The sequence below is a fragment of the Piliocolobus tephrosceles genome, chromosome 16 (genome assembly GCF_002776525.5).
Source record: "Piliocolobus tephrosceles isolate RC106 chromosome 16, ASM277652v3, whole genome shotgun sequence".
Lineage (NCBI taxonomy): Eukaryota > Metazoa > Chordata > Mammalia > Primates > Cercopithecidae > Piliocolobus > Piliocolobus tephrosceles.
In genome coordinates, this window is record NC_045449.1 from 45,703,073 (window position 1) to 45,718,641 (window position 15,569).

The 15,569-nt window shown below is 45.9% G+C and overlaps 1 protein-coding gene across 2 annotated transcripts in view; it reads right to left on the reverse strand.

Annotated features, from left to right (window-relative positions):
• The window catches only part of CALCOCO2 (calcium binding and coiled-coil domain 2), a 34,174-nt gene extending 28,191 nt beyond the window's left edge, over nucleotides 1-5,983 (reverse strand). Inside the window, exon 1 of one of the 2 annotated variants that reach the window (XM_023204380.2) lies at nucleotides 5,872-5,983. The gene's annotated coding sequence lies outside the window, so the exon portion shown is untranslated. The remainder of the gene's footprint in view (nucleotides 1-5,871) is intronic. The other variant, XM_023204382.2, reaches the window with a different exon arrangement.
• Nucleotides 5,984-15,569: the final 9,586 nt, after the last annotated feature.

The window sequence follows — 15,569 nt, forward strand, 5'->3', positions numbered from 1 at the left end:
GATCATGAAGAACACCCAGATAAGAGTGCTGGTGCGGTAGCTCATGCCTGTAATCCCAGCACTTTGAGAGGCCAAGGCAGGCAGATCACCTGAGGTCAGGAGTTCAAGACCTGGCTGGCTGACATGGTGAAACCCCATTTCTACTAAAAATACAGAAAATTAGCTGGGAGTGGTGGCACACATCTGTAATCCCAGCTACTTGGAAGGCTGAGGCAAAATAGCTTGAACCTGGGAGGCGGAGGTTGCAGTGAGCTGAGATCTCACCATTGCCCTCCAGCTTGGGCAACAAGAGCAAAACTCTGTCTCAAAAAAAAAAAAAAGAGTGACTTCAGGACCTGCCCCTCAATTAACCCAAGTACCTTACTCCCATTTCTTTTCCTTCACAACACTATCACCATTGTATATATAACACAATGCCTAAGGTGTAGTAATCAACGATTACATATTTGTTGGATAAATGAACTAACAAGATACGCACATCAGTCATCAAAAAGTAAAAAAGGGCTTTGTAGATAAACAATGGTAAGGGTGACTCTGGGGCTAAGAGTGTGTGTGTTTTATTTTTTTAAGCCCTCTTAATTTGTTGGTTACCTTGGAAAAACTGCTGATTCTCAGCTTTCTCTTTTCTAAAATAGGGTGAGGAGATGATAATCTTCAAGTGCTAAATCACTTCTTGGTATGGCTGGTTCAGCTGGCATGGCTGGTTCAAGTGGCATGGTGCCAAAAAAACCAAAAGGCACAGATTTGATTTCCTTAAGAACCCATCAAATTCACACTCCATTACCTACCTTACACACACTCAAACTGGCAAGCTGTTGTGAAAATAGATGCTGCTCTGAAAGGCAAGACCAGCTAAGGGCATGGGGTAGCTTGGTACAGTCTCTCTTTCATTACTAGAAAAACAACCAATCCAGCCATGTGCAGTGGTTCACACCTGTAATCCCAGGACTTTGGGAGGCCGAGGCAGGTGGATTACTTGAGGTAAGGAATTTGAGGCCAGGCTGGCCAACGTGGTGAAACCCTGTCTCTACTAAAAATACAAAAAACTAGCTGGATGTGGTGGTGGGCGCCTGTAATCCAAGCTACTCAGGAGGCTGAGGCAAGAGAATCACTTGAACCCAGGAGGCGAAGGTTGCAGTGGGCTGAGATTACGCCATTGCACTCCAGCCTGGGCGACAAGAGCAAAAAACTTCATCTCAAAAAAAAAAAAAAAAAAAAAGAAAAACAACCAATCTAAGTTAGCTCATAAGCAGAACGCTTAAGAAAGGACAGCACATATATAGACAACACGAAAGAGCTCATGTTCTGAGGCTTGAGTATATAGTCAAAGGAAATTCTAGCTCTTTTCATTCACCTGAAAACCTAATAATGTGTCTGGAAAAGTCAACAGCTTTGGTTCCTTGCTTATCAAAAATGCAAAAGACCCCATGGAGTTTCCCATTTCAGAAATCTCATCACCTTCCCAGAAGGGATTCAGAGGGCATCCAATGGCACTTGGGGTATTGAGAACTCAATCATTCTTGAAATAAGCTTAAAATTCTCCTCTGCCAAGACTGGGGAAGGGTTTGAGGAGGCAAGTAGACGAGAACAGCAGTGGCTTCTCTTTTCTCCTTTTTACCAAGCTGTGGACACAAAGGGCCATGAGTAAACTAGAACATAACCATGCCAACCCGAACTTGGTCAGTGAGGAAGTACTCCAGTTTTTCCTGGAGGGAGGGCATCTACTGAGTTTTAAGGTCAGTAATCTTTAGTCTTCCCTTCCTCCCAGTGATAAAATTCCCGGGAGAAATGGGTTCCAACAATGGCTTGGGAAATTACCTTTCTGACAAAGTAGTCTAGAAATGAGTATTTGTGGACAGGGGAGGGAAGATATGTAAAGAGAATTATTTTTTTTTTTGGTGGTGGGGGGGGCAGGGTCTCACTCTGTCACCCAGGCTGGAGTACAGTGGCACAGCCATGGCTCACTGCAGCCTCAGCCTCCCAGGCTCAAGTGATCCTCCACCTCAGCCTCTCAAGTAGCTGGAACTATAGGTATGCGCCACCATGCCCAGCTAATTTTTGTATTTTTGTAGAGATGGGGTCTCCCTATGTTGCCCAGGCTGGTCTTGAATTCCTGGCCTCAAGCAATCCTCCCGCATTGGCCTCCCAAGTGCTGCGATTACAGGCGTGAGTCACTATACCTGGCCATGAAAATTAAAATGACTTAAGCATCAACTTCCCCTCCTTTAACCACCTTTCCCACTATAGAACCTGTCTACCATTCATTTCTAATTTGGCAGCAATTCATAGAGTTAAAGAAAAGAGAAGAAATATAAGAAGAGCGAAAGTTAAATTTAGAAGCCCAGAAAACTATTGAGTTATGAAAAATTAGTGGGATGAACTAGGTCCCCTAGAAATTATAAAGTGGTATTCTACCTAATTCCTTACTCCTACCCTCAAATCAAAGGAGTGATTCACATAAGGAGTGAACAGAGAAAACAAGTAGGGATTTTCAAAAACAAAACTATCAAGCATGGGGAAAATAATGCACAGAGTCCACAAACTGTCAGAGGCAACTTTATTTGGCCTCTGACATAGTCGTTACCTTTTGTCAGCTCAGTTTCCAAAAGGATTAGGGCCCCCAGAGGAGCAGGCAATAATGGGAAAGTATTTTTAAATGAGTCCCCTGAACTGTCTCCTAGCTTCCAAGAAAACCTGACACATTTTCATCTAATGAGCTTTTCAGGCCTAATATACTACTCCCAGGGCTGTTCCATGAGGACATAGATCCTCTTATGTCTTCCTGAAGAAAAGGAACAGCAGCCTGTTCTACTTCTGCTCTTGCTGTTTTTTTTTTTGACACAGGGTCTTCCTTTGTCATCCAGGCTGGAGTACAATGGCATGAATGCGGCTCACTGCAGACTTGACATCCCTGGCTCAAGCGATCCTCTCACCTCAGTTGGAGTAGCTGGGACCCTAGGCACATGCCTGGCTAATTTTTGTATTTTTGTAGAGACAGGGTTTCACCATGTTGCCCAGGCTGGTCTTGAACTCCTGGACTCAGGCGATCCATCCGCCTCAGCCTCCCAAAGTGCTGGGATTACAGGCATAAGCCACCATGCCCAGCCTACTTCTGCTCTTTCTAACTGCATCTGCAAACTACACTGATAGGCTTTGTAGCAGAAAATTTTTTAAATGGCCAACATTTTTACATTAGCCTTTTATACCAGTGGGCATATGTTTCAAAAGAAATGAAGACTACAGATTACTTCACAGAAGGAAATCAAAATGCTTCTACAACCAAGAAAGAAATGCAAATCAATTCTTCATTTGAGAACAGTAAAAATGAAGATAAAAGTCAAACACAATTTAATTGGATTCCTTATCTTTCTGCTTACTTTTTTTTTTTTTTTTTTTTTTTGAGACAGAGTCTCTCTCTGTTGCCCAGGCTGGAGTGCAGTAGTGTGATCTCGGCTAACCATAACCTCTGCCTCTCGGGTTCAAGTGATTCTCCTGCCTCAGCCTCCCAGGACTACAAGCACGTGCCACCATGTCCGACTAATTTTTGTATTTTTAGTAGAGATGGGAGTTTCACTATGTTGGCCAGGTTGGTCTCGAACTCCTGACCTCATGATCTGCCCATGTTGGCCTCCCAAAGTGCTGGGATTACAGGCGTGAGCCAGTGCGCCTGGCCTTCTGATTACTTTTCTTTCTAAACAATTAGCAATTAGCAAAAATGGATGAATTGATTTGAATCCCATTTCCCCCTGGCCCTGGCAGAGATGCTTACACATAACCAGCCTTAAAGAATACTGGCAGTGGATACTGTGGGTGTGTGTAGATGGCCCTGAAACAGGTAGCAAAAGCAAAGACACAATCACTGGTCTTCAAATTATTGAGCCATTTGCTCCAGCCCAAAATTTCCAAGTTAATTCTAGACCCTTACCTAAAATATGAAAATGTTTCAGAGTGTCTTATAAAAATTTTACACCCCAGGAGGCCTTTTATTACTACTCATTAACAATTGTTTGAATTTGCTGTACAGCTTGTTCTAAACAGGCCCTCATCTCACATCCACACCACCATAGTGCCGGCACCAGTTCTAGGGGAAGATGGAAAAAATAGTTCTGGGACATCAGGTGTAGGCAACTGGAAATTCTGAAAGGCTCAAAGCTATGTACTAATCTCCATTTTACTGAGACCATCCACTTTTCCCTTGACAGGGGTGATTCTGACATGTCATGTCCCTGTGACATGGGCAGTGACAGTGTTTGAAGTGTGGTGGAAAGGGGACTAGGGTAACAGCCAAGGAAGCTGGGTTCCTATCTTAGTTCTGCCACTCTGAGAGCTTGGCCAAGTCACACTATCCTTTTCTGGCCTGTTTCCTCATCAGTAAAATGCATGGCTCAGGCTAGAAAATCTTCAAGGACCTTGCCTGATATAATGATGATCCTAAATGAAGGAAAAAAGAAGTGAAAGAGTTCATTTAACTCTCTTTGCATCTAAAAAAAATTAAGGCTACATGACATTCTATCAATACATACTGCCAAATTAAATTTTTGTTTGTTTTTTGTTTTTTGGGATGGAGTCTCATTCTGTTGCCCAGGTTGGAGTGCAGTGGCACATCTCGGCTCACTGCACCCTCCACCGTCGGGGTCCAAGCGATTCTCCTGCCTCGGCCTCTCAAGTAGCTAGGATTACAGGCGCCCACCACCACACCCCACGAATTTTTGTATTTTTAGTAAAGACAGGGTTTTGCTATGTTTGCCAAGCTGGTCTTGAACTCCTGACCTCAGGTGATTCGCCCGCCTGGGCCTCCCAAAGTGCTGAGATTACAGGCGTGAGCCACCGCACCTAGTCAGCCAAATTAAATTTTTAAAGAGCCACAGATGCACTATCTGACTCGAAAGACAATATGACCTGTTAGTGCCAGGTAACTCAGGATTATTGACTACCTTTTTCAAGGCCCTTTCCATTCCACAGCTGTCATGTCTGCCAAAGGATAGAGTTTCCAGGTCCCTTGAAAATACCTGGGAAACTGAGCCATCTGGATATTCCTTAATCATGTATTCTCCACAAGCTACAAAGACCTACCACATAAAGTCCTTTAGTTGCAATGGAGGTTTCCAATAATAGAATAAGTTATATTATCCATATTTTACTCAGTTCATGGCCACTTGTTGGCTTGCATCTGAAGCAAGCATCCAAGTGATAGAAAAGAGTTAACACGTCCAGTGGAGTTGAAATAATACACAAGTGGGAACATTAGTTCCCGAACTAAGCTGGGTCAGTGGTGGAGGGGCAATGGATTAACTGTAAAGAGGCAGGTCACGATAACTTCTCTCCTCCTGCCTAGAACGCCTGCTCCGACAGTTGCAGCATGCAAAAGGCAAGGTGCTTCAGGGATCAAACCCTGATGCTTCAGGGATCCAACCTACTGGTAAAGGGGGACACTGAGGCCCAAGAGAAAGTAACTTGCTCAGGGTGACGCAGCAAGGCCCCACCTCCGCCTCGATGCCAACGGCGATGACATCCAGGCGAGGGATTACGGAACCACCACAGTTTGGGCCCGCGGGAGGAGACGGGACGCCACGACCCGTGGGGCGGCAGCCGCCGCCAGGGGTGTCTCTTCTGCTCGAGGAGCCTCTCACTCAGCCACACAGCACTGCAGCGCTGCCCTCCGCAGGACAAAACTGCCCCGCAACCCTCCCGGACCGAGGGAGGGGCTCCAAGGCCTTCAGGACACCACTCCCACTATCAACTCAGAGGGTGAACTGCGGTGAGAACCGAAACCGGCCACATCTCTACCCCCCGTGGCCCCTTCTCAGGACTGCAAGTCTGAATGGGGGCACCCCGAGGGCCTAACTGCCCCTTTCCACTTGAGGCACTCACCAGGGACAGCAGCCAGCAGCGGCGCGACAGCAACAGGGCAGAGTGGGACGGGGGCGGGGCTAAGCACTCGAGGGAGAGCCCGTCCCCCCGGCCCCGCCCACCACGTAACAACGGTCACAAGCCCCGCCCCCGAGCCGCGCTTGCTGGGACTTGTAGTGCTCAGGCGACCGGGCCCCAGGAGTGGAACTCTGCCCTTGATAGCTCACCTAAGTCCTGAGCAGCGATCTCACCCAAAGAAACCTACTTCATCCCCTGGAAGAAGCTGTTTACTTTTTTTTCTTTTATACCTTTATTTCTTTTTTCTTTCTCTGTCGTCCAGGCTGGAGTGCAGTGGTGTGAACACGGCTCACTGTAGCCCCGACCTCCCAGGCTCAGGTGATCCTCCCACTTCAGCCTCCTGAGTAGCTGGGACAACCATGGTGCCCATATAGCTCCGCCAGCACGCCAGGCTAATTTTTGTATTTTTAGTAGAGATTGGGTTTTGCCATGTTGCCTAGGCTGGTCTTGAACACCTGGGCTCAAGAGATCCAACCGCCTCGGCCTCCCAAAGTGTTGGGATTACAGACCTGAGTCATCGCGCCCGGGCTACACCTTTATGTCTTTCATCCCTGAACGAGAAAGCTTTATACATTTGAAGGGCCATTAAGAGGTCATCTTCATTTTTCTCCTGGCTCCACTTGACACTACTTCACTAAGAGTCTTTATTTTTTTTTGAGACAGGGTCTCACTCTGTCGCCCAGGCTGGAGTGCAGCGGGGCGATCTCGGCTCAGTGCAACCTCTGCCTCCCCTGAGTTCAAGCTATCTCGTGCCTCAGCGTCCGCCGTAGCTGGGATTACAGGCGCCCTCCACCATGCCCGGCTCATTTTTTTGTATTTTTAGTAGAGAAGGAATTTCACCGTGTTGGCCAGGCTGACCTTGAACTCCGTCTCAAAAAAAAAAAAAAAAAAAAAAAAGAAAAAGAAAGAAAAAGAAAAAAAGAGAATAAACTCATGGCCAGGCACAGTAGCTCACGCCTGTAATCCCAACACTTTGGGTGGCCGAGGTGGGAGATCTCTTGAGCCCAGAAGTTTCAGATCGGCCTGGACAAGGTAGGGAGACCCTATCTCTATAAAAAATCAAAAAATTAGCCGGGCGTGGCGGTGCTCCCCTGTAGTCCCAGCTACTCAGGAGGCTGAGGTGGTAGGATCGCTTGAGCCTGGCAGGTGGAGGCTGCAGTAAGCAATGATCACACCACTGCACTCCAGTCTGGGAGACAGAGCGAGACCCTTCTCCCTCCCCGCCAAAAAAAAAGAATAAACTCAGTAAGAAAAGAATTCTGCTAAGTCAATTTAAAGAGAATCCCCCATCCTTAATATCTAATCACCCTGACCTGCCTTCGACAAGAGTCCTGTTAAGTCGGTTTAACAAGAATCTGCTTTTAGTAATTTTCCATGCAGTGACCCCTCACTCTGCTAGTTGGCTATAAATCCCACTTGTCTTTATTGTATTCAGAGTGAAGCATAATCTCCCCTTTGGTACTGAATAAATTCTTCCTTGCCATTTTAACAAGTGTTAGAATATTTTTTTTCTTTAACATCCAGAAGATGTTAAACACTGTACATGCTGTCTATGAAAGATTAAATTCGGAAGTGTCCCTTCTTCCACTGTTTAAATGTGGAAAGAAATTTTTCTGTGCCATCTGACCAGAAAATTTATGCCTCTGAAGCAGCTTTAGATTTCAGGCAGGGGGAAATGAGCATTCCTTCTTTTTTTTTTTTTTTTCTGGAGAGAGTCTCACCCTGTTGCCCAGGCTGGAGTGCAGTGCCATGATTTGGGCTCACTGCAACCTCCACCTACCGGGTTCAAACGATTCTCCTGCCTCAGTGTCCTGAGTAGCTGGGACTACAGGTGCCCGCCACCATGCCCGGCTAATTTTTGTATTTTTAGTAGAGACAGGATTTCACCATATTGGCCAGGCTGGTCTTGAACTCCTGACCTTGTGATCCATCTGCCTCAGCCTACCAAAGTGCTGGGATTTCAGGCGTGAGCCACCATGCCCAGCGGGAATGAGCATTCCTAATCTGCTTCCTCACAAGACTGGTGGCATTCAACTGAGATGAATGGATGGTGGGAAATGATGAGTAAGCCAGGAAGTGGGTCATCCGTCTAAAGTTCAAATTACCTCCTGAGTTACCAAAATAATAGCTTCCATTTTAAACTCAGTCTGCAGGGACAAGTGCCCTCAGTATCCTGGGTACATTTCCCTTACTTTAACTTTTTAGATTTTCTAAAAGCACTGAGAATGAACACCATCTGCACCCACACAGCTTATTGTCTACATTAACATAACTATTTTAGTAAATTAAAAATGAAGACTGGCCGGGCTCGGTGGCTCATGCCTGTAATCCCAGCACTTCGGGAGGTCGAGGCGGGTGGATCATGAGGTCAGGAGTTTGAGACCAGCTTGGCCAACATGGTGAAACCCCAACTCTACTAAAAATACAAAAGTGGGCCGGGCGCGGTGGCTCAAGCCTGTAATCCCAGCACTTTGGGAGGCCGAGACGGGCGGATCACGAGGTCAGGAGATCGATACCATCCTGGCTAACACGGTGAAACCCCGTCTCTACTAAAAAATACAAAAAAAAAAAAAAAAAACTAGCTGGGCAACGTGGCGGGCGCCTGTAGTCCCAGCTACTCGGGAGGCTGAGGCAGGAGAATGGCCTAAACCCAGGAGGCGGAGCTTGCAGTGAGCTGAGATCCGGCCACTGCACTCCAGCCTGGGCGGCAGAGCGAGACTCCATCTCAAAAAAAAAAAAAAAAAAATACAAAAGTTAGCCGGGCATGGTGGCAGGCGCCTGTAATCCCAGCTACTCGGGAGGCTGAGGCAAGAGAATCGCTTGAACCCAGGGACGGAGGTTGCAGTGAACCAAGATTGTGCCTTTGCACTCCAGCCTGTAGTCCCATCTACTCAGGAGGATGAGGTAGGAGGATCACTTGAGCCCAGCAGTTTGAGGTTGCAATGAGCAGTGATTGCACCGCTGCACTCATGCCTGGGAAATACAGCAAGACTTTGTCTCAGAAAGAAAAAAATAAATAAAAATAGCCCTTCCCAAAACGAAACTTGCCTATATAAAACTAGTAAAAGGCCACAGATTTAGAATTATGAGAGGGGCCTGAATTCTGCTAAAATGTTGACGTAGTTAAATGATTACCAGCCGTTATTCTGGAGGTCACAAGATTTACAACTTTCCCAGTTACTCCCATAAATAACATCACTGTTGTAGAACCTAAGATTGGCCTCTTGATAGATCCTTTCAGGCTTTGGCATTTCTGACAATCAGATGGCTCCACCAGAACCCAGGACTCTTAACCGGTCCTGTGACCCCCACCTAGAAACAGACTTAGCACACAAGACATATTTTCCATACCCCTGTGATTGCATCCCCAACCAATTAGCAGCATCCATTCCCTAGCCCCCTGCCTGCCAAACTATCTTTAAAAAATCCAGCCTCCAAATTTTCAGAGAGACTGATTTGAATAATAATAAAATTCCGCTCTCTCATTTAGCTGGCTCTATGGGTATTAAACTCTTTCTCTATTACAATTCAGCTGTCTTGATAAATTGGCTGTCTCTAAGTAAGGAAGGAGACCACTACTACTCCTGCTGCCCTCCTCCCCCCACCTTGCCTAGTTCACAAGACAGGAGAAGAGAGAGAGAAACAAAAGTAAGATAAATAGCCAGACAACCTTGGCACCACCACCCGGCCCTAGGAGTTAAACAAAGTAATAATAATAACATCAACCCCTGGCCTAAACTATTTGTGTTATCTGTAAATTCCAGACACTGTAAGAAAAAAACATTGTAAAACTTTCTGTTCTGTTAGCTGATGCATGTAGCCCCCAGTCACGTTTCCCACGCTTGCTCGATTTGTCACGACCCTTTCATGTGGACCCCTAAAAGTTGTAAGCCTTTACAAAAGCCAAGTATTTCTTTCTCAGGGAGCTCGGTTCTTAAGACGTGAGTCTACTGACGCTCCCGGCCGAATAAAAAACCTCTTCCTTCTTTAATCCGGTGTCTGAGGAGTTTTGTCTGCGGCTCGTCCTGCTACATAAGCAGTTGACAAGAACTCGTTGGGTGGTTGCACAACTGCTGACCTCAAAATACTCTCTTTGTTGTGTCTACCAATCCTAAATGATTGTGTCATGATCCTTACCCCATCCTAATCAACCCCCAACCCACATTGAAAGAGTCTACACTTAAACCAAGTTTCAAAGACTCAGTGTATACCACTATGTGCTCCCCACTTTGAGCCTCCACAACTCTGTCAAAGTAGTACTCTTCTCACTGCAGTAAGGATAAACTAGACTTTGTTTTATCAACAGGTTGTTTTGCTGATATTTTAAGCACCTAAATTCAATAGCAAAAAATAAAACAATTAGTCTGATTTCCTTCCTTCCTTCCTTCCTTCCTTCCTTCCTTCCTTCCTTCTTTCTTTCTTTCTTTCTTTTTTCTTTTTATTGACAGAGTCTTGCTCTGTTGCCCAGGCCGGAGTTCAGTGGCATGATCTCAGCTCACTGCAACCTCTGCCTCCTGGGTTCAAGCAATTCTCCTGCCTCAGCTCCCAGGTAGCTGGGATTACAGGCGCCCACCACCATGCCAGGCTAATTTTTGCATTTTTAGTAGAGATGGGGTTTCACCATGTTGGCCAGGCTGAGGCTGGTCTTGAACTCCTGACCTCAGGTGATCTGCCCGCCTTGGCATCCCAAAGTGCTGGTATTACATGTATGAGCCACCGCATCTGTCTTTTTTTTTTTTTTTAAGTAGAGATGGGGTCTCACTGTGTTGCCCAGGGTGGTCTCGACCTCTTGGGCTCAAGTGATCCTCCTGCCTCAGCTTCCCAAAGTGCTGGGACTACAGGCATAAACCACCATGCCGAGGCTAGTCTGATTTATGTATTTACGTAGTTACTTATTTCTTGAGATAGAATCTTGCCCTGCCACCCAGGCTGGAGTGCAGTGGTGTGATCTCAACTCACTGCAACCTCCACCTCCTGGGCTCAAGTGATTCTCCTGTCTCAGCCTCCCCAGTAGCTGGGATTACAGGTGCATGTGACCATGCCCAGATAATTTTTGTATTTTTAGTAGAGACGGGGTTTCACCATGTTGGCCAGGCTGGTCTCAAACTCCTGACCTTAAGTAATCTGCCCATCTTGGCCTCCCAAAGTGCTGGGATTATAGGCGTGAACAACTGAGCCAGGCCTTAATCTGATTTATTTCTAATAGAAATGTCAAGGGAGGGCTGCAGCTGCAACCCTTTATAGCTGGTTATTGAAGGAATAGAAATTTATATTCAGACCTACAGAGAAAATCTTTCACTCTGTCTTCAACTGCTAAGTCTCAGGGCAAAAAAAAAAAAAAAAAAAAAGATTGAGGGGGTATGTGGTTACTCTGTGCATGACACAGTAGATTATCTCATTTCATTCTTCTAAGGGAAGCATTTTTATTATTTGCATTTTATAGATGAGAAAAGTGAGACTTAGAGACATAACATTATTTTCCCACATTCACATAGCTAATAAGTGCCGTCAGAAGAATTTGAGCAAAGCATTCTGACTCCAGTCCTGTACGCTTCACTTTTTTTTTTTTTTTTTAAAGAGACAGTGTCAGAGGTGTTTGAACCAGAATGACTCCATCTTGAATAGGAGCTGGCTAAAATAAAGCTGAGACCTACTGGGCTGCATTCCCAGGAGGTTAGGTATTCTTAGTCGCAGGATGAGATAGGAGGTTGGAACAAGATACAGGTCATAAAGACCTTGCTGATAAAACAGGTTGCAGTAAAGAAGCCAGCCAAAACCCACCAAAACCAAGATGGTGATGAAAATGACCTCTGGTCATCCTCACAGATCATTATACTCTAATTATAATTAATTAGCATGCTAAAAGACATTCCTACCAGTGCTATGACAGTTTACAAACGCCATAGCAATGTCAGGATGTTACACTATATGGTCTATAAAGGGGAAGAACTCTCAGTTCCAGGAATTTCCCACCCCTTTCCCAGAAAACTCATGAATTATCCACCCCTTGTTTAGCATATGATCAAGAAACAACTTTCTGGCCGTGGTGGCTCACGCCTGTTATCCCAGCACTTTTGGAGGCCAAGGTGGGAGGATCACAAGGTCAGGAGATCGAGACCATCCTGGCTAACATGGTGAAACCCTGTCTCTACTAAAAATACAAAAAATTAGCTGAGCGTGGTGGCACACGCCTGTAGTCGCAGTTACTCGGGAGGCTGAGGCACGAGAATCACTTGAACCCAGGAGGCAGTGGTTGCAGTGAGCCAAGATCGTGCCACTGCACTCTAGCCTGGGTGACAGAGCGAGAATCCATCTCAAAAAAAAAAAAAAAGAGGCTGGGCTCGGTGGCTCACGCCTGTAGTCCCAGCACTTTGGGAGGCCGTGGCAGGGGGATCACCTGAGGTCAGGAGTTTGAGACCAGCCTGGCCAACATGGTGAAACCCTGTCTCCACTAAAAATACAAAAATGAGCTGGGTGTGGTGGCAGGCACCTGTAATCCCAGCTACTTGAGAGGCTGAGGCAGGAGAATCACTTGAACCTGGCGGATGGAGGTTGCGGTGAGACGAGCTTGTTCCACTTCACTTCAGCCTAGGCAAAAGAGTGAAACTCCAACTCAAAAAAAAAAAAAAAAAAAAAGAAAAGAAAGAAAGAACCATAAAAATATCTAACCAGCAGCCCACTGAGCTGCTCTGCCTATGGAATAGCCATTGTTTTATTCCTTTACTTCCCTTATAAACTTGTTCTCACTCTACGGATTCACCTCGAATTCTTTCTTGCTGGATATCTAAGAACCCTCCATTGGGGTCTGGATCAGGACTCCTTTCCAGTAACAACAGGATGTCACTCTGTCATCAGGCTAGAGTTCAGTGTCATGATCACTGCTCACTGAGCCTCAACAATCCTCAGGCAATGGGACTGGGGCTCAGGCAATCCTCCTATCTCAGCCTCCTGAGTAGCTGGGACTATAGGCATGCACCATTGTAGCTGGCTAATTTTTTTTTTTTTTTGGTTTTGAGACAGAGTCTCACTCTGTTGCCCAGGCTGGAGTGTAATGGTGCGATCTTGGCTCCTGCAACCTCTGCCTCCCAGGTTCAAGTGATTCTCCTATCTTAGCCTCCCGAGTAGCTGGGATTACAGGTGCGCACCACTAGGCCCAGCTAATTTTTGTATTTTTAATAGAGACGGGGTTTCACCATGTTGGTCAGGCTGGTCTCGAACTCTTGACCTTGTGATCCATCTACCTCAGCCTCCCAAAGTGCTGGGATTACAGGCATGAGCCACCATGCCCGGTGAAGCTGGCTAATTTTTTATTTTTTCTAGAGATGGGGTCTCACATTATGTTGGCCAGGCTGGTCTTGAACTCCTGGCCTCAGGTGATCCTTTTGCCTCGGCCTCCCAAAGTGCTAGGTTACACTACTTAGCTTAACCACTATCTTCATTATGTTTTTAATGAAGAGTTCAGCAAGCCATAAGGGAAGACAAACACATAAATGACTGTAATACCACAAGATATTGGCTTTACTTATTTATTTGAGATGTAGTCTCACTCTGTTGCCCAGGCTGGAGTCCAGTGGTGTGATCTTGGCTCACTCACTGCAACCTCTGCCTCCCAGGTTCAAGCAACTCTCCCTGCCTCAGCCTCCTGAGTAGCTGGGATTACAGGTACGTGTCATCATGCCCGGCTGACTTTTATATTTTTTAGTAGGGATGGGGTTTCGCCATGTTAGCTAGGTGGGTCTCGAACTCCTGGACTCAGGTGATCTGCCTGCCTTGGCCTCCCAAAGTGCTGGGATTACAGGCCTGAGCCACTGCGCCCGGCCAAGATATTGACTTTAGAAAAGGAAGTTTTACACAGTGCTAAGAGAGCACAGAATCAATTTTTTCTAGGGGCAAGAAGGAAGGCTTCATGGGAAAGATGTTAAAGAAAAAATCATTCTGATGCCTGTTAAAATAGTAAGGAGGACTTCATTCAGGACTGTTGCATTAGGGACATTACAATAGGCGAAAGGCAGTGTGCTGAATTCCAAATTCAATAAGGACAAATGGGATGTACAGCCAAGGAGCAGTTTGAGGAAAATCCATGGATGGAAAATTATTAAGAGGAGACATCAAGAGTAGGGGGCAGGATTCTTGCTAAACCAATTTAATAGGATTCTTGCCAAAGGAAGGCTAGGGATTGATCACATATCAAGAGTGGAGGTGGCTGGGCGCAGTGGCTCACACCTGTAACCCCAGCACTTTGGGAGACGGAGGTGGGAGGATCACAAGGTCAGGAGTGTGAGACCAGCCTGGCCAATATAGTGAAACCCGGTCTCTACTAAAAATGCAAAAAATTAGCTGGACTTGGTACTGGGCACCTATAATCCCAGCCACTTGGGAGGCTGAGGCAGGAGAATCACTTGAACCCAGGAGGTGGAGGTTGCAGTGAGCTAAGATCACACCACTGCACTCCAGCCCCGGCGACAGTGAGAGACTCCATCTCAAAAGAAGGAGTGGGGGATGAGGAATTTGATCAGTTTTTGAGGGTGATCAGTTATCTAGGTTGGAGGGTTCTCTTTAAACTACCTTAAGAATGTTGCCAAAACTGCTGGGCGCAGTGACTCACATCTGTAATTCCAGCTCTTAGGGAGGCAGAGGCGGGAGGATAGCTTGAGCTCGGGAGTTTGAGACCTGCCTGGGCAATATAGCCAGACTCGGTTCTCCACAAAAAGGAAAAAAAGAAAGCCAAAAAACAGAAAAATTCTTGCTAAAATCAGACTCAGCAGGGACAGACATGGAAGCCCAAGGTCAAAGAGGGCTCAGAGGAGGCTAACTAAAGTTTGGTCAAAGAGAATCTGTGGCTGGGCACGGTGGCTCACGCCTGTAATCCCAGCACTTTGGGAGGCTGGGGTGGGCGGATCACCTGAGGTTGGGAGTTCAAGACCAGCCTGACCAACATAGAGAAACCCCCATCTCTACTAAAAATTCAAAATTAGCTGGGCAAGGTGGCGCATGCCTATAATCCCAGCTACTCTGGAGGCTGAGGCAGGAGAATGGTTTGAACCTGGGGAGTGGAGGTTGTAGTGAGCTGAGGTCACACCACTGCACTCCAACCTGGGCGATAGAGTGAGGCTCCATCTCAAAAAATAAAAACAAAAAACAAAACAAACAAAAGTAGTACTGGGAGAGCTGGGTGCTGTGGTGCACACTTTTAATCCCAGCTACTTAGGAGGCTGAGGTGGGAGGATCGCTTAAACCCATGAGTTAGAGACTACCCTGGGCATCATAGTAAGACCTCATCTCAAAAACAAAAATAAAAAGCAAAACAAAAAACAAAACAAACACACAAACAAAAAAAAAACCCAAAACTTCTGGTTCACCAGGTTTGCCAAAAAAAGAAAAAAGTTATCTGCAGATTTTCAACTGCATAGAGGGTTGATGCTCCTAACCCCTGCATGGTTCAAGGGTCAACTGTAAAATCCTTAACATGTATTCATTTTTATATCTACATGAGAGTTCGGTTTTATCTTTATTAAGAAAATTTATTAAGAAAATTCTCATTTTTTTCAGTTTTTTTAAACATTTTTTAACATGTTAGACATAGTCATAGCCTTTATATTTTTTAACACATATGAAGTTTCATTGCACCGAGAAAGTAAAGA